This window comes from Acinonyx jubatus, chromosome E2 (assembly GCF_027475565.1).
Source record: "Acinonyx jubatus isolate Ajub_Pintada_27869175 chromosome E2, VMU_Ajub_asm_v1.0, whole genome shotgun sequence".
In the NCBI taxonomy this organism is placed as follows: Eukaryota; Metazoa; Chordata; class Mammalia; order Carnivora; family Felidae; genus Acinonyx; species Acinonyx jubatus.
This window is the reverse complement of record NC_069396.1, coordinates 7429683-7450038: the sequence shown is the minus strand read 5'-3', so window position 1 is coordinate 7450038 and position 20356 is coordinate 7429683. Positions and strand designations below refer to the sequence as shown.

Below are 20356 nucleotides of genomic sequence, written 5' to 3'. Positions count from 1 at the left end.
ATACAGGGATATATTTTCCTTGAAATAAGAACAATCTGACATAAAGCAACAACCGGTATAAAAGATTGTGATCAAAAAAAAAAAAAAACAGTTGTATGAAAAATGGCAAAGATTTGTGTTGTCAAACTTGATTAAATTACACACAGAATAATCTTGAGGAACACAGAATTTTTAAAAGTCGATTATTAAAATAATATTGAATGAAAATGAAAATATTAGCAAAGTTGGCAGATAAATTGGATAGATTACAAATATTCAATTAATGAGTGGATGTTGGGCAGCAAAAGACAGAGCAAGCAGATTAAAGAAATATTCAAAAGCATGGTTGGAGAGAATTTATACAAACTAAGCATTTTTAATTTTTGAGAATAAGATAACCAAAATTGAACAAATAAACACCCTTACCAAGACATATAAGGATCAAGTTTTCAAAGAAAACTAAAGAACTGAAAAGTGGCCTTTGGGTTAGCCAATCCAGAAGTTAGGGTATTAGTCAAACTTCCTGAAAGAGCAGTCTATTCTCATGACCTTCTTTTCTTCACCTCCAACTTAATCCCCAACCAACTCATTGTGATTTCCACTCATTCCACTTCTATCACCGAGAAACTTCTCTCACCAAGAAAAACCAATGTTTTCTTGTAAGTAAATCCAAAGGACACTTTTCAGCCTTCATTTTGCTTGACCTCCCTGCCACACTGGATACCACTGTGTATTCTTTTTGAGAAATATCCTTTTCCTTGGTTTCAAAGGTGTCAAGCTTTCCTAGTTTCCTTATCCACCTTTTCTAAGTAGGTTTACTCATTCTCCTTTTCTGGTTCCACCTTTTATCCAGCCTAAAGTTGGGCAATCTTCTAGACTCTGTCTTTCTTGTTGATGCCATCTACACAGCTTCTGTGGGCAACTCCGTCTTCTCGCCGAGCTTCCACTACCATGAATACGTCAACAACTCCCGAATCCATATCTCTTAAATCTCCTTTCCCACGAGCTCCATCCAGATCCACATATTTGATTCCCTGGATATGGCTAGACCTGACCTCACAATGTTTCTCCCCTCCATTCCCAGTCGTGTTCCTGTGCCATTATTCCCTAACTCAGTAAATGGCACCATAATCTATTCTGCTGCTCAAACCAGAAATCCCAAAGCTATTTTTTCCTTTTCTCTCTCTCTTGCATACACTCAAATATCTAGTCATGTTGATTCAACACGGTGAGCATTTTTCATGTCTGTATATCTCTTTTCACCCCCACTACTCCCACCCTGTCAAAGGCACAATTATCTTTTAACTAGACTCCTATGATAGCCTCAAATCTGGCTTCCTAGCAACCAATCTTGTGTCCCGCACCTAAATCCATTCACTATTCTGCAACCAGACAGATCTTTCATGTAACCTACTTATCCACCACTTACAGCTGTTTAGGACTTTTCATTTTTTGGTTATCATTTTAGGAAAAATATCTCAGGTCTCAAATAATCTTAGAGAACTCTTGATCCTGTATACTTTAGGCGTCACTGTCCTCTTTACTTGATTACCCTCCAGTCTTTTTCATATGTAGCGACTGTTACTCTTCACTCCTTGTATTGGAGTTATTTCCTTTTGTCTATATATGTTTCTTTCTTTCCCACTTCTTAATTCTTGACCTATCCAACTCTGACTCATCATTCAAGTTTCTTCTTTTGAGTTATGGCTTTCTCAGGGAAGCTTCTCCTTCCTCCATAGCTAAGTTAAATTCTATCCAGAAAATAAATAATCCAATTTAAAAATAGACCAAAATGCTTAACAAAGAATATATACAGATGGCAAATAAGTCCATGAAAATATGCTCCCCATCATATGTCATCAGGACAATGCAGATTAAAACAACAATGAAATACAACTATACACTTACTAGAATGGAAAAAATCTGAAACACTGACAATGCCCAGTGCTGGCAAGGATGTAGAGCAACAGGAACTCTCATTCAGTGCTGATGAGAACGCAAGATGGTACGGCCATTTTGGAAGATAGTTTGGCAATTTCTCACAAAACTAAACATATTCTTACTTTATGATGCATCAATCTTGCTCCTTGGTATTAACCTAAAGGACTTGAAAACATATCCACATAAAAACGTGCACATAGATGTTTATAAAAGTTTTCTTCACAGTTGCCAAAAATTGGAATCAGCCATATTATCCGTCAGTAGATTAATGGATAAATAAACGATAAACCCAGACACTGGAATATTATCCAGCACTAAAACAATGAACTATGAAGCCATGAAAAGATATGGAGAAATCTTAATGTAATCACCAAGGGAAAGAAACCAGTCTGAAAAGTCTACATACTGTATGATTCCAACTACATAACACGTAGGAAAATGCAAAACTGTAGAGACAGTAAAAAGATCAGTGGTTGCCAGGGGTGGGGAGGTGGGAGGGGTGAATAGGAGGAGCACAGAATTTTTAAGGCACAGAAAATGTTTTGTGTGATACTATAACGATGGATATACGTCATTATATATTTATATAACTCCACAGAATGTAGAAGGAAGAATAAGTGAACTTGATAGATCAGTAGAAATTATCCAGTCTGAAAAATAGAGAAAAAAAATATTGAAGAAGAAGAAAAAGAAATACATTGTAAAACATCAGGCATACCAACATACATACAATGGGAGACAGAAGGAGGCAGATTTTCTTTTTAAGAAATAATGATTGAACACTTCCCAATTTTTATAAAAACACTAATCTACACATCTAAGAAGCTGAACAAACTCTAAGGATGTTGTAAACGAAGAGATCCACATTGAGACACATCATAGCCTGATTATAGAAAACCAAAGAAAAAGAGAAAATTTTGGAAGTAGCAGGAGAAAAGTGACATGATGTCAAGGAGACCAGGACAAGGCCAGGTGTCAAGCCAGCCAGAGATGTGTCACTGGTCTGGTAACCCAGAGACACTCCGGGCCTGGTCCCCAGTCGTGTTGGTTGCAGGTACGATGTGTAGGCCACTTTTATGTTATTTCCCCCATGCCCCATCCACCACCAGCCTGGGATCATATTGTGGGGCTCGGGACAGAGTTCAGGACACTGGTAGTGAAGACAGGGTCATCCTGGCCACAGCCCCATGCTACTGCAAAAGCAGCTCCCCTCCCAACGACACAGATTAACAATAAACTTCTTATCAGAAACTATGGAAGCCAGAAGGCAGGAGGGTGACATTTAAAATGCTTTAAGAAAAAGCTGTCAACCACTAATTTTATATTCAGCAACACTATCCTTCACAAAATTAATAGAAAGAATGGCATTCCCGGATAAACAAAGAGAATTAAGAGAATTTGTTGCTAACAGGTCTATATTACAAGTACTAATAAAGGAAGCCTTTCAGGCTAAAAGGAGATGATGTCAGTTATTTGAATGCACAAAATGAAAATCACTGGAAATGGGAAATATGTAGGTCAATGTAAAATATTAATGTTATATTAATTATACCTAAATAAATAAATATATTGTATACTCTCTGTGGTATCTTGTTTTAAAATGTTTACATTGCATAAAGCAATAATTATAACACTGTATTGCTGCATTTTAACATATATTGATGCAATGTACACAATAAGAGAAGTACAAAGAGGGGATAGGAGTGTATGTTTTGGTGACATGAAGCTGCTCACCCACAACCTGTTGAGCTCACATGTGCGGGGGGTGGGGCCCCGTGGCTTCCCTCTGCGCCTCCAGGCCACCGAGGTCCACATCAACCCCGTGGAGTCAACCCCAACTTTGTGGCATGTATGATAACCAAGGTGGAGTGGGCAGTGCTTCTGTGGGCAGCGGATACCTTGCACCTGGTCGAGGTACCCAAAGAACCAATTGAAGGGTATGAGCAAGATGAGAAGTTCCTGCGGAAGATGCACCACATGCTGCTGGAGGTGGATGTGCTGGAGGGCACCCCGCAGTGCGCAGAGTCTGAACGTCTGTTTCCCATCAGTCGTGGGATCCCCAGCGTGCTGCTGAGTGAGGAGGAAACCGAGACTTAATCGTGCCAGTTGGCTGGTTTTTCATTCTGTAACTGTGTATCTCTTGATTCAAGGTCATGTGTATCCCAAACCCTTGACCCAGTGATACGTGAAACAGTGTTCTTGAGCTCGATATATATTTTTTCCCATTAAAGGTTCAAAACCAAAAATAAAATAAAATAAAATAAAATAAGCCTGTATTAATCTGAAATAGATTGTGATAAATTGAGATGCATATAAGAATTGTTACAGCAACCACTAAGAAAACAACTAAAAAATATGGTACAAAGTCTATAGGGAATTTAAATAGAAACCTGAAATATTTATGTAATACACTAGGAGGCAGTAAAGGAGGAACGCAGGAACAAAGGAGGCAGGGGACATAAAAACCAAGGAGGAAAATGACTTATATAAATACAATCATATAAATAAATTAGATTGACATGAATAGTTTAAATATCCTAATCAAAAGGCAGAGATTATCGCATTGGAATTTTTTTTTAAAGCCAGAGCCAATGGTATGCCACCTGTGGAAAACACATCTTAAGTTCAGACATGAATAGGCAGAAAGTAAAAGACAGAACAAGATTTACAATGCTAAGTAACAATTGAGCTAGAGTGGCTATATTAATCTATGACAAAATAAACTTTGAAACAAGAAATATTACTAGAGATGAAAAGGGTCAATATAAACCATAAAGATATAACAATTACAGGTTTATATGCAACTATTTAAAAAGCCTCAAAATACATGAATCAAAAAATGAGGGAATTGACGGAGAAATAGACAATGTAACAACTAGAGATTTCAATAACTCTCAGTAATTGACAAAACACTACACAGATATTCAGTAATGATATAGAAGACTTGGACAATACTATCAACCAACTTAACATATTTAGAACACATTATCCAGTTATTAAGGGATGCACATTCCTTTTAAACAGACATGGAACATTCTCCAAGGTAGTCTATATGTTAGGCATAAAACAAGGCTCAATAACTCCAATGGACTGAAATCATACAAAGCATATTCTCTAACCGCAACAGAACTAAATTAGAAATCAATAACAGAAAGAAATCTGGAAAAACCCAGTTATTTGGAATTTAAATAACATACTTCCATATAATTAATGGCTCAAAGAAATAGTCACAAGGGTAGTTATAAAGTACTTTGAACTGAATGAAAACAAAAGCACAATACATCAAAGTTTATGAAATGCAGTTTGAACCAGCATTAAATGCCTATATCAGAAAAGAAGAAAAGTCTCAAATTAATAATTGACATCTACATTAAGAAAGTAAGAAAAGCAGAGTAAAATAAATGACAGGAAACAGAAAACAATGAAATCAAAAGTTAGTTCTTTGAAAAGATCAACAAAATTGACAACCTTGAGCATAACCAATTGAGAAAAGAACAGAGAAAAAGAAAACAAGCAAAATCAAGAGGAAAAGAGGGTACATATTACTAACTCTACAAAAAATAAAAGAATTATAATATTATGAGTAACTTTAGACCAAAGAAAATAGACAACATGGATAAAATTAACAGATTCTTAAAAAGAAATTCCAAAAACTCATTCAAAAAGAAAAATAAAATTCTGAATAGACCTATAACAAGTAAAGAAATTGAATTCATAATTAAAATCTTCATACAAAGAAAACTCAACTTGGCTTCACTGGTGAATATGATCAAATACTTAAAGAAGAAATATTACCAATTCTTCACAAATTTGCTCAAGATACAGAGAAGAAGGAAGCATTCCCCACCTCATTCTATGAAGACAAAATTACCCTGATAACAAAGGCAAAGACATTACAACAAAAGAAAACTAAAGACCATTATCCATCATAAACATAAATATAAAAATCTTGAACATAACATTATCAAATTAAATTTACCAACATATCAGCAAATTACATACTACACCAAGTATATTCTTACCCTGTGGTTTACCCAAGAATGCAATAAAGAGCATATATGAAAAATATACAGCTTCTATCATATTGAAGGGTAAAAGACTGATTCTCCCCTAAGATCATGAATTAGGCATGAATGTCTGCTTTCAACAAATCTATTCAACATAATACTGGATAGTCTAGATAGTAAAATAAAGTCCCTCCAAAAAAAAAAAAAAGAATAAAAGAAAAAAGTCATTAAAATTGGAAATAAACAAATATAACTGTTTTTTTGACAAATGACATGATACTATATGTAGAAGATACCAAGCAATAAAAAAAGAAAACTTAACATTATATTATATTACAATATAATATCTAACAAGTTTATAAAGGTCACAGGATCTAAGATCAGCATACAAATATCAGTTGTATTTCTATGTACTAGTAATGAAGAATTCAAAAATGAAATTAAGAGAACAATTCCATTCACAATAGTATCTAAAAATAATACAATAATGGAATAGAATACAGAGTGCAGAAATAGACCCACTGATTTTCAACCAAGCATGGCCCACTGATTTTCAACAAAGATGCAAAAGTAATTAAACGGAGAAAGGATATCCTATTAAATGAATGGCACTGGAACAAATGGAACTCATAGCAAAAAAAAAAAAAAGAAAAAAGAAAAAAAATCATACTTTATACAAGAATAATTAACTCATTGGGGAATCATAGATCTAAATGTAAAATGTTCCTGGGGTGCCTGGGTGGCTCCGTCTGTTAAGTGTCCAACTTGGGCTCAGGTCATGATTTTGCGGTTCGTGAGTTTGAGCCCCGAGACGGGCTCTGTGCTGACAGCTTGGAGCCTGGAGCCTGCTTCAGATTCTGTGTCTCCCTCTCTCTCTGTTCCTCCCCCACTCACACTCCGTCTGACTCTCTCTCAAAAATAAATGAAGATTAAAAAAAAACCTTTTTTTAATGTAAAATGTTCTAGGGAGTTCAAGGGATTTGGAGTCTGATTAAAGAAAAAGACATGACTGTGAGAGGCAGAACACATACACTTTATTGAGTGGAGGTTGGATAGGATTGCGTAAAAAAATTTCTCACAGTATGAAACCATCCAGAGGTTGGCTATCAATCAGATGGGAGAAGGGCAAGGGGACCGTTGAAGAAGAAGAGAATCAGAGAGGGTGGATGCATGCCTAGCTGCTGTCACTCAGCCATGTAGCAGAGTTTCTTGGTCAGAGAGCTCCTTGGGGATTTATACCTTTTCTAATGTTCAGCAGATGCTGGGTGAGGTTTCATAAGGTATGCACAGTCAGCAATCTCTACATATGCTTGTTTAGGGATATTTTTAAAAATATCAGGGTGTGTAAAAACTTACACCGATGGGCTTTGGAGCTACTAAGGCTCAGCCTGCAGTGAAGACTTGAACAACCTAGGGGGCCAATAAACAGAAACCATCTTTGGGTCATTTATATAACAAATGTTAACCTATAAATTTTTAGAAGAAAATATTGGAGAAAACCTTTGTGACTCAGATTTATGCAAAGAGTTCTTAGACATGACACTGAAAGCAAGATCCATTAAAAATAATTTGGTAGGTTGAACATTAAAACTTTTGTTCTATGAGGGACCCTATTAATGGAATGAAAATACAAACTGCAGACCAGGAGAAAACATTGGCAAATCACACAACCTGGAAAGTCGGTGTATCTATAATAGATAGAGAATTCTCTAAACTCAGTAAGAAATGAAAAAAAAATTCAAACAGAAAATGGACAAAGATTTGATGAGAAACTTCATAAAAACAGAGAAACAGCAAGCAGGCACACGTTCAACTTCACTAGCTACTGGGCAAAGACAAACTAAAGCCAGAATGAGATACCACTGCACACCTATTAGAATGGCTAAATTTAATGCTGACCATACCAAGTGCTCACAAAAATGTGGAACAGTTGGACCTCTTACATATTGCTGGCTGGAATGCAAAATGGGCTAAGAGCCGCTCTGAAAAAACAGCACGGCAGTTTCTTAGAAAGTTAAAGATACACTACCATGCAATTGAGAAATCACACTCCTGGGTGTTGATCCTAGAAATATAAAAACATGTTCATACAAGAATGTGGACGTGAATGTTCACAGCAGCTTTACTTGTAATAGCCCCAAATGGAAACAATCTAAATGTTCTTCAATGGACAAATGGAAAAACAAACTATGTACATCCATACAATGAAAAATTACTCAGCAATGAAAGTAAAGAACCTACCAACCCAAGCAACAGCATGGACGGATGTCAGGAGCATTATATTAAGTAAAAGAAGCCAGACACAAAGACGACGTGTTGTGAAATGCCCGAAAATGTAATTTATAGAGGCAGAAGCAGATTAGTTATTGCACAGAGCTGAAGTTGTAATGAGGATTAACTGCAAATGTGCATGAGGGACCTTTGAGGGGTGACACAAATGGATTATGGTAATAACTGCACGACTCTATAAACTTACTGAGAATCTTTCAATTGTATGTTTCCAATGGGTGAATTATTCCTAAGTAAAGTTGTTTTTCAAAAAGCATAATTGGCTGTATAAAATATGACAATGTAGAATAAGATTTATAATATATGTAAAACTAAAGTGTAACTCACAATAGCACAAGGATAGGGAGAAGAGAAATGGAAGTATACTCTTGTAAAGTTCTCAGACGTAAAATGGCATAATATCACAAGAGAGCAGACTGTGATAAGTTAAAGATCTATATTATAAACCCCCAAGTTGAAATAACAAAACAAAGAGATAACTATAATATGCTAACAAAGGGAACAAAATGGAATCATACCCCCCCCACACACAAAAAACTCAATCCAAAAGAAAGCAGAAGACAAAAAAAAAGGAACAAAAATAGATAAGACAAAGAGAAAAGAAATAGCAAGATTATAGATTTAAATTTAACCATATTAATAATCATATTAGATGTAAATTGCTTACATACAGCAACTAAAAAGCACAGACTCTCAGATTAGATTTAAAAAAAACCAAGACTCAGGTATTTGCTGCCCACAAGAAAAGCACTTCAAATATTAAGACACAGATAGATAAAAGTAAAAGGATACTACCACTAATGAAAAAAAATGTAGGGTAGATCTATTAAAATCAGACAAAGTATATTTTAAAAGAAAGAATATTACCAAAGGTAAATAAAATCATTTCATAATAATAAAGGGATCAATTCATGAAGAACTCACGACAATCCTAAACAGTATGCACCTAATAGCTGAACTTCAAAATTCATGAAGCAAAAAACCAATCAAGCTACAAAGAGAAACAGACAAGTCCATGATTAAAATGTATTTCAAAACCCATCTAAATAATTTATAGAACAAAGAGAAAATCAGCAAATACACTGAAGATTTGACCAGCAACAAATCAACTTGATGTTAGTGCACCTGTGTGGCTCAGTCAGTTGACTCTTGGTTTTGACTCAGGTCATGATCTCATGGTTGGTGGGACTGAGCCCCACAGCAGGCTCTGTGCTGACAGTGTGGAGCCTGCTTGGGATTCTCTCTCCCCCCTCCCTCTCTCTCTGTCCCCATACCCCCACTTGTTTGTGTACACTCACGTTTTCTCTCTTCGAATAAATAAATAAACTTTAAAAAATCAATAAACAAATCAACTTGATGTCACTGACATCCTCAGAGCACTCTGGCAAAAACAGCAAGATTTCACATTCTTTTTAAGTCCACAGAACATTTACCAAAATAGATCATATTCTGTGTAATGAAATAAGGTTCAATAAATTTAAAATATCTGTGTCATACAAAATACACTCTCTGACCACAATGGAATTCTAATTTTGTTTGAACATAACCATGATAAAAATATTTTAAAATCTAAAACAAGAAAGAAAGAAATGAATAACAGAAAGATATCTAGGGGTGCCTGGGTGGCTCAGTCAAGTGAGCATCTGACTTCATTCAGCTCAGGTCATGGTCTCACAGTTTGGGTGTTTGAGCCCTGCCTCGGCTCTCTGCTATCAGTGGAGAGCCCACTTCAGATCCTCTGTGTCCTTCTCTTTACTCCTCCCCTGCTCATGCTCTCTCTCTCTCTCTCTCTCAAAAATGAGTAAACATTATTTTTTAAAAAAGATAACTAGAGCATCCTCCAAATATGTGAAAACAAAATAAAACACTTAAAAAATAATACATGGCTCAAAGAAGAAATCAGAGAAATTATAAAATTATAAAGTGTTTTGAACTAAATGGAAATGAAAATGTAACTTTTCAAAATTGGTTGGAAATGGGAAAAGGAACTTCAGTGCTTACCTCAACCACAAATTCAAAAATTAGGTCAGAGACCTAAATATAAAACCTAAAGTGTTAAACTTCCAGAAGAAATCATAAGAGAAAATCTTTGTGATCATAGGAAGCATAAGATTTCTTTCACAGGAAACAAAAAGTAGAGACTATGAAAGAACATAAAAAGATAGCCTTCATCAAAATAAAAAAAAACATCTGCTGCTCAAAATATAGTTAAGGAAAAGAAAAGATGAGCCCCAGACTGGGAGAAAATATTTGCAAAACAATATCTGACAAAGGACTCATATTCAGCATATTTAAATAACTCCCAAAACACAACAGTTTTAAAAGCCTGGTTTAAAATACTGAGCAAAATATTTGAACAAACATTTCACCAAAGAAGATATATAGATGACAAAATAGGCACATGAAAAGATGCTCATTATAATTGGTCTCTAGGGAAATGCAAATGAAAACCAAATGAGACACCACAACATTATTAGAATGGACAATTTTTTTTAGCTATCAGTACTAAGTGCTGGTGAGAATATGGAGCAAATATATGTCTATACAAGGTGATGGCGTGAATAGAAAATGCCATGGCAAACAGTTTGACCGTTTCCTATAAAATCACACACACGATTGCCATATGACCCATCAATTTCAATCCCAGATATTTCCCCAAGAGATATGAAACATTTGTCCCTCAAAGACCTGTTCACCAATGTTTATGGCAGCCTAATTCATAACGGCCCAAACCAGGAAACAACCTGAATGCCCATCGACCAGTGAATACATAAATGGTGGTGGAGTCTTACAATGAAATACTACATAGGAATAAGAAGGAAGGAACCACACAGGCAACAGTATCAACAAAGCTCAAGTGCATTATGCTGAGGGAAAAAAAAAAAAAAAAGCCAGACACAAAGGTTCTACACAGTATGATTCCATTTATATGATGATCTGGAAAAGGTGAAACTATAGACATCAATCAGATGAATGGTTGTCAGGGGATGGGGTGGAAACAGGGCATCAACTACAAAGGAGACAGAAGAACTTCTTGGGACAATGGAAATACCCTGTTACAGATGCTAGCGGTGGTTACATGACCATGAATGTCAACATACACGAAACATTCTGTCTAAATGAGGTGAATTTTATTGTACATAAATTGTTCTTGACTTCAGAGAAAGAATATAGGGAAGAGGGTATGCTGACTGGGATGCCTGGGCAGCTCAGTCGGTTGGATGGCCGACTTCAGCTCAGATCATGATCTCACAGCTCATGAGTTCGAGCCCCACATGGGGCTCTGTGCTGACAGCTCAAAGCCTGGAGCCTGCTTCGGATTCTGTGTCTCTCTGTCTCTCCCCCCATCACATTCTGTCCTTCAAAAATAAACATTAAGAATGAATAAATAAACACATACATACATACATACATACATACATAAATATTGGCTAACAATTTTCAGTACTTAAAAAAATCATAACTCTTTATTTCAGAAATTTGTTCTAAAAGTAGAAGAGGATAAATAAAAATAAATTCACAATTTAAAGCATGCTAAGACTGTGGAAGTGAAAAGGCAACAAGAAAACCTTAAAAAGCTGTGGAGGGAGCAGGGGGTTAGGTATTCGGCAAAAGAAGGTCAACAAAATTACCTGTAAATAGACAATAATTAGATTGATGGGACTTTTTGACAGCAACAGAAGTCTGATGGGATATCCTCAAAGTTTTGTGAAAAAATAACTTCGAATCTAGAAAAATCTATCCACCTGAACTACCATTCAGAGTAAGGGGGATAAAGGATAATTTTTGATAAACAAAGATGGAAAGAACTTAGCACTAACAAACCTCCACTGAAAGACTTAACTAAAGGCTGTAGTACATTTACAAAGTAGGAAATTGAACTCAGCAGGAAGTAGAGAGATGCAAGAAATGATGGTAAGTAGAGAAACTGGCAAGCACATCAATAAACCTAAGAGTAATAACAACAAAAACCACAAATGTTGGGGGAATAAAACAAAATGGTGGCATATTACTTAGCAATAAAGAGGAATGAACTATTGATACACTCAACAACACGGAGAGGTCTCAGGTACACTATGCTATGTGAAAAGAGCCAATTTCAGAAGGTCTCATGCTGTATGATCCCATTTATATGACATTCTCAAAGCGAGACAGTTATTGAGATAGAGAACAGATTGGTGGTTGCTGGTGAAAGAGGAGGGGTGACAGTAAGACTAAAGGGAGTATCACAAGGGAGATCTTTACGATGGTGGGTCAGTTCCATATCTCGATTGTGGTGCTGGTCACACAAATCTACACACGTGAGAAAACGACCCAGAACTGCAAACAGACATTGAACCAGTGTCAACTTCCTGTTTTTGATATCGCACTATAGTTACATAAGATGTAACTTTTAGAGGCGCCTGGGTGGTTCAGTCAGTTAAGCGTCTGACTTCGGCTCAGGTCGTGATCTCGCAGTTCATGGGTTTGAGGCCCATGTCAGGCTCCTGGCTCAGAGCCTGGAGCCTGCTTCGGATTCTGTTTCCCTCTCCTGCTCATACTCTGTCCCTCTCTCTCAAAAATAAATAAACATTAAAAAATTAACGATAAAAAAAGATGTAACTTTTAGAGGGAACGGGTGGGCGATACGGGGATCTCTCTGTACTATCTTTGCAACTTCCTGTGAATCTGTAAGTATTTCAAAAAGTGTTAAAAAAAAGTAAGAGGGAGCCACTAAATAATAAAAATATGGAAGATGACAGGGGAGATCAGAATAAACCATTTTAAGGTCTTCCTAAGTTCGGGAAGAGGACGAAGACATTCATTAACTTTAAACCTCAGTCAAATATGTCATGAAAAATTTAAGGAAGACGCTAAAAAATATAGAAAAAGAAAGTATAGTTGGTAAACCAGACAACGATGGGGGAATGATAATAAGGAAAATAATTCAGGAGAAGCAGTGAAAGGAAAAGGAAAAAGAGTAAAGTGGTTTGCTAAAACATATATTCAAAAAAACTATAACTCTAATACTAGTAATAATGAGTCTGAAAACATTTTAAAAAGTAATCCAATCCATGATAATAACAAAAGAATTACAGTATCTGTGAAGCATCTAAATGAAAATTATGTGTGGCCTATGAAGAAAGCTACAAATATTTATCTGGTAAGTTCTGTTAATAGTTATCCAGCCTTGAGAGATAAGGAAAGAAGACTGAGTTCCAAATTTGTCCATGAACAGCATGTGCTTGATAAGGAAGCAAAAGTAACCATCTTGTGCTGGTCTGCAAGCCCTCACTTTTCAGAATGCTGTAGTAGTTTCTAATGCATCGAACGCTGACTAACTGACTAAAATAAAGGATATAAGCCAGTAAGTGCTCTCAGAAAGCGGTGTGAGGAGTAAGCAGTCTGTACACGTTAATCCCTGTTTGTGATGTCACAGGCCCGAGGCGACTGGTGAGTCGAGAGCTCCTACTTCTCCCTGCAGCAGGTGTCAGTTCTGATACGGTCCATGGCTCCATGATCCCTCACCGTCGCCCCACACAGAAGATACTACTATTGTTCTCCTAGAAGATACCTGCTGTTACTTGCAAGTGAGGAAACTGAGGCAGAGAGCGAGGTTACGCAACCTGCCTGAGGTTTTTGGGTTTTGAACTTGAGAAGGCTGGCTCCAGTGCCCATGCTCTAAATGCCTCTGCAATCTAACTTTTATTTTATTTTTTAATTTTTTTTTAACATTTATTTATTTTTGAGACAGAGAGAGACACAGCATGAATGGGGGAGGGTCAGAGAGAGAGAGGGAGACACAGAATCCGAAACAGGCTCCAGGCTCTGAGCAGTCAGCACAGAGCCCGACGCGGGGCTCGAACTCACGGACCGCGAGATCACGACCTGAGCCGAAGTCGGACGCTTAACCGACTGAGCCACCCAGGCGCCCCTGCAATCTAACTTTTAAATAAAAGTGGGAGGATAAATCTGGCTGGTGAAGAAAATATCAGTGGAGTCAGACCAGCCCTAACCGCTATCTCAAGGTGCAATAAACAGGGTGATATCACATGAAAATAGACAAAGGGAATTGGAAGAACAGAACCAATAACTGAGAGATGGGATCTACCACTTACATCAATTTAATTAAAGGTGTACCTAAAATCAGATCTAGTGATTTTAATAAATTGTGTTAGCACAAGGAACTGACAACTCCAAGAGGAATGTAAAGATTCACTCCAAGAATTTCTCTTTTTGCTGCACACAAACAGAAATCCCAGCTGGAATAAAGAGTTAAAGGAAACAAGACTGTATCATTAAAAAAAGAGAACAAGTATTATTAAACATTCATCAACCTCTTGAGGTAGGAGGAATGCTTGTGTAATAAATCACAAAGGGAATCAGCAACTGAGTTGATAACATAAAAATGTAAATTTTCTATTAACTGAATAAAAACTCAGGAAGAAAATTCAGAGATAAAGGCAAACAAAAAAATTACAACAAACATAATTCAGAATCATACCGAACACAACTGTACTATTATGTCACGGTGCTTTAGATTTGAAGGATTGGTTGGCATCTTTAAAACAGAAAGAATTTTCAGAAATCAAAGAGCAAAATGCTCAACCCCCAGAAGAAAAATTGACATATGCAGGAAATCTACAGAAGAGACACTAAAGGTCAAAAAAGTTATTTTTAATTCCGTAAGAGATGCAAATGAAAACAACAGGTTGTTTTACATTTCCCCTTGCTGACAAAGATTGCTTTTTAATAATGGTAGTAAGATTATAATATAGATATAAACTCAGGCAAGCTTTCTGTAATGCAATTTAGCAAAAACAGTATAGTTACATTGTGTGTGATTTTGAATTAGGTAAGTTAAATAGCAGGATATAAACACCTTAAGAAAATTGCACTTTATCAGCACTGGATGTTGTATGTAAGTGATGAATCACTGAATTGTATATTGCACTGAAACCTGAAACCAATATTGCAGTGTATGTTGGCTAACTAAAATTTAAATGAAAAATTAAAAAAAACTACTTTAAAAAGTGTACTTTATGTGCAAAATTTGAAATAATACAAAGCCCAGCATTTTCAGTTCTTGAAAAACAGCAATATTACAGAGCTTTCCAACCAAGTGAATTGTAAACAGTGAAACAGCATGGCACTTAGGACTGGGGACTCCAGAGCCAGGCTGCGTGTGTTTTAATCCTGCTGTTTACAAGCGACACCATTTACAAGCTCTGTAACCTGGACAAGTTGCTCTATCTACTTGTGTCTTGGCTTCTTCATCTATGAAGTAGGAATCATAATAATCACCATCTTATACGACGTCACGAGTATTAAATGAGTTAATATATTTAAAGTACTTAGAACACAGCCTGGCATGTATATTACATAGGGTTTGTTTTGACAGTGAGGATGGGAAGGATGATGATTGATGTTGCCACATGATGGCACCATGTTAGCAGAAAACAAATAGACCCTTTGACTACCGTCTGTCATTATCCTGGGACCCATATTGCTGCTAAATGCTAGAAGTTCTGCAGATGACTTTAGTGGATACTTATTACTTTACTATAATACACAGTAAAAATAAGCCTATAATAAAAAGTAATTGTTAAACTTGAATGTTAAACTATTTGTATATTTATAAGAAGGTTTGTTAAATAATAATACAAATGGTAACCCCAAAAACTTTAAAATGGAAGCTAAGGGCACCTGGGTGGCTCAGTCAGTTAAGCGCATGACTTGATTTCATTTCAAGTCATGATCTCATGGTTCATGAGTTCGAGCCCTGTGTTGGGCTCTGTGCTGGCAGTGTGGAGCCTGTTTCGGATTTTCTCTCTCCCTCTCTCTCTGCCCCTCCCCTACTCGTTCTTTCTCTCTCTCTCTCTCAAAATAAGTAACTAAACTTAAAAAACAAGCCATTATGATATACTACACCTTTTGAAATTCATATCAGAAGAACACTGAAAAACAAAGAATCATTAAAGCAAAAATACACCACAACTCTTAATGATTTATGCACACCAAGAATACCCTCTCCCACACGCTTTACATTTATTCCAATGGAAAATCAGTCTTGGATTTGCAAGGTCTTCAGGAACACTCCCGTCACACAAAATGCAACCACCTGGTAAAGGCAGAACCAATAAGCATGCAATGGTCAAGACCCTTTATGTACTGGCATAAAGACACATAAAGCAATTGCTATAAAATTTTCAAGGAAGAACTGACAAAAAAAAGTAAACTAACAGACTTCGTGTTTTAAATAAATTAGGTATACCTAGAAAATACCCATTTTCTATTTATCTACAAAGAAAATCTCAGAAATTTTTCAAAAATAGAATTTGTACAGGCCTGTGTTCTCACCACTCTATCACCAGAAAAGTTTAAACTCTTTACAAAATAGCTCCTGGGTCAGGTTGAAAGTAAAATCTATATATTGAGACAATTTAGAAAATAGCTCCAAGCACAACAAATAGCAAATTTCACAGAATGCAGTCAAAGCTGTATTCATGTGAATATTCATAGTCTTAAATGCTTTCATTACTAAACAAGAAATGATAAAACATTCAATATATGAAGCTATAAACCTATAGAAAAAGAAGTAAGTGATTACAGTAAGGAGAAACTAATACTTAGAAAATATAGCAGAACTCGTATATCTGAGAACTAATTCTTGGAAATGGCCAATTAAGCAGAAGATAAAATTTAAACAGAAATGAGACAGAGAAAATACCAATAGGAAACCTTAGGAATAAAAAAATAAAATTCCTCTCTCAGAAATCTCACTTTTAAGTATAGCCCTAAAATTCCAAGTAACATTTAAACAAACCTAACAAAGTGGCATATTAAGAGAATCAGAGCTACAACAAAATGAAGTTTAAGAATGCAAAAATAGGGGTGCCTGGGTGGCTCAGTCGGTTGAGCGTCCGACTTCGGCTCAGGTCACGATCTCGCGGTCCATGAGTTCGAGCCCCGCATCAGGCTCTGGGCTGATGGCTCAAAGCCTGGAGCCTGTTTCCGATTCTGTGTCTCCCTCTCTCTCTGCCCCTCCCCCGTTCATGCTCTGTCTCTCTCTGTCTCAAAAATAAATAAATATTTAAAAAAAAATTTAAAAAAAAGAATGCAAAAATAGTTCCATGTTACTAGGGCTAAATAGCAAAAATTTTGCCCACTTAATAAAGGTAGAAAAGTATTTTATAAGGTAGAGCATCTATCCCTGATTAATAAAAAATTTCCCAACAAAATAGGGATTGAAATACACTTCTATAATTTAGCAAAGAATATCCTTATCAAATAGTCGGCCACCAAGTAACAGTATACCTATCATTTAAAAAAATGCTAGGGTGCCTGGGTGGCTCCTTTGGTTAAGAGTCCAACTTTAGCTCAAGTCATGATCTCACAGCTCCTGAGGTCAAGCCTGCATCGGGCTCTCTGCTGTCAGTGTGGGACCCACTTTGGAGCCTCTGTGCCCTCCTGTTTCTGCCCCCACCCACTTGCACACATGTGCTCTTTCTCTCTCTCTTTCAAAAATAAATAAGCATGTTTTTAAAAAGATTTAAAAATGCTAAAGGCAATCTCATTAAGATAGACAAGACAAAGAGGTCCATAATCACTTCTGCTATTTAGGATTATGGTAGAAGTTCCACGTACCACTGTAATAATGCAAGAAAAGTACATGAGGCATTGCCTAAAAAAGGAGGCAGACTTATCTATATTTGCATACAACACAAATATATATCTTGAAAATGGATCAAAAAATCCATTGTAAAATGACTGAGACTAATAGCGGAGTTTTCTAAAATGTCTGATCACACTGGTTACTCAAAAGACAATGGCTTGAGGCAGAGTTTCGGTCTGCAACAAGGAACAGTTATGAAGATGGCTAGCAGTGGTGCTTGGGCAACGATGTCAATACACCTGATTCCACTAAACTACACACTTAAAAATGCTTCAAATGTTAAATTTTACGTTATATTTATTTTACCACATTTAAGTAAACGGCTTGGATTACTCAGAATGAGACGGCCACTATGCAAGCACTTGATTTTTTTTAAATTCTTTAAAAATATTTTTAAGGTTTATTTATTTTTGAGAGAGAAAGAGAGACAGAGCATGAGTGGGGGAGGGGCAGAGAAGAGAGAGGGAGACACAGAATCCAAAGCAGACTCCAGGCTCTGAGCTGTCAGCACAGAGCCCTACATGGGGCTCAAACCCATGAACCATGAGATCATGACCTGAGCCGAAGTCAAACACTTAACTGACTGAGCCAACCAGACACCGATAATTATTTTTTAAGTGAATAGCTCGTTTTGAAAAGTTAGTGGGGGAAAAAACATCCACTTACAATCAAGATGAGAGACAGAGAAGGAGGGAAAAAGAGAGGGAGGAACAGAGGGAGGCTGTAGGACTCATATGAGTCTAAAAATGCTATTAAATGGCATCAAAGACAACAGAATAAGAGAAAAAAAAAAAAAAAGCATATCATGCTCCCGGATGAAAACATTCAATATTTCAAAGACCTGAAAATTCCCCAAATTAATCTTTAAATGTAATTCAATTCTGGTCAAAATATCAGCAGGATTTCCCTTTCAGAATTTGACACAATAATTGTAAGGTTTATCAGGAATAATAAAGGAGTGAGAATAGCCAAGCAGATTTTGAAAATTAGTAATGAGGAAGGAGGAGACGTTCCAGAAATGCATGATGTATTCTACAATTTCTTTTGCTTCCTAGTCTTCTCTAGAAGACCAGAAGGTCAAGATTCTTCCAACTCACTCACCATTGTCCAGAGAAAGAAAAGGACATTGTTGCGAGCTGCTGAAAGTTCCTTTAACCCGGTAAACAGGCACCTTCAGTAGAATGTACTTTTAATATATTCTGTATTTTTTAATTTTAAAATATGACACCACAATTGGAAATAAAATGACTAGCTGTGCTGTATACATTCACTGGAGTATATTAACAGAATGCAGTATCATAATATTCTGTGATTTTGACTCTGAGTTTTAAGGATATTCAAGCACTATCTTCTTGCACAATCTATGAAAATAAGATCCTTCTATAAAAATAAGTAAATTTACTATTGGCTACTGGGAAAACATAATCAGGGACAATTTCTAAAAGGGTGATGGTGATGGGATCAAATAGACCAACAGATTCACAAACAGAACAGAAAAGTACAGAAAGCACCAAGTACAGATACGAGGTTAGCATACAGTAAGTGTAGTGGTTTAAGTCCATACGAAAAGGATAAATTATTCGACATTCACCACTGAAGTTACAGACAGATCACTGGTGGGGAAAATAAGGCTAGTTCTCTAAATCATGGTCTACACTAAAATAAATTCTAAATGGAAAATCATGGCACCTGGGTGGCTCACTCGGTTAAGCACCCGACTCTTGATTTCGGCTCAGGTCGTGATCTCACCATTCGTGAGATCAAGCCTCGCATCAGGTTCTGGGCTGACAGCACAGAGTATGCTTGGGATTCTGTCTCTCTCTCGCTTTCTCTCAAAATAAATAAACATTTAAATTGAATAAAAATTTAATTCCTCCACACACTTAACAAATGTTTACCGGGTACAAATTTATGAGCTAGACCACTGTGAGGACACTAGGACAGAGAAGTAGGCAAGACCCCCAGGGTCCCCACACTCATGGGATTTACAGCCTATGGTATGAGCATACCCCATAGGTATGAGCCTATGACTTCAGAGTAACTGGTGAAATATTCTACAGCTAGGTATCAGGGGTCTAGTCCCAGCAACCCCAGGATTAGGTCATGTTTCACTATCCCACCGCCCACCTTGTGTTTCTTTTGTCTGGTGAACACAGCCACCAGGTGATAACCCTTTGACTCGTTACCCTTCCCTTGGTGATGGTTTCCCACACACCTTTGGGAAATAATGGGTGGGGCGTAATCAAGCACTAGGATGTTAAAAACCCAGTTTCTATGGCATTTCAGGCCAGATGCTGAAGACAGAGAGCCGAAAGCTCACAAGAAGGTAGAGGGAAGGGATGTCCCAGAATTAGGGACAAAGGTAGCGACAACAAGGTAATGTATCCTGTCACCCTTGATAATGTTTTCTCCATTGGGGTCAGAATCAGAGGAAAAAAGAGAAATGCAGCTTAAAAATATATACATGAGTCCCTCTCCCTCTCTC

General features: G+C 36.7%; 1 long non-coding RNA gene and 1 pseudogene across 1 annotated transcript in view; one reads left to right on the top strand and one right to left on the bottom strand.

Annotated features, from left to right (window-relative positions):
* The first annotated feature begins 3323 nt into the window (after positions 1–3323).
* On the top strand, positions 3324–4165 carry LOC106984014 (multifunctional methyltransferase subunit TRM112-like protein; annotated as a pseudogene).
* Positions 4166–11325: 7160 nt separating this feature from the next.
* LOC128313328 (uncharacterized) overlaps positions 11326–20356 on the bottom strand; it is a 37325-nt gene continuing 28294 nt past the window's right edge. The window contains exons 2-3 of the long non-coding RNA XR_008293896.1: positions 16243–16317; positions 11326–11575 (exon numbers count right to left, since the gene is read on the bottom strand). This is a non-coding gene — a long non-coding RNA (uncharacterized LOC128313328). The remainder of the gene's footprint in view (positions 11576–16242; positions 16318–20356) is intronic.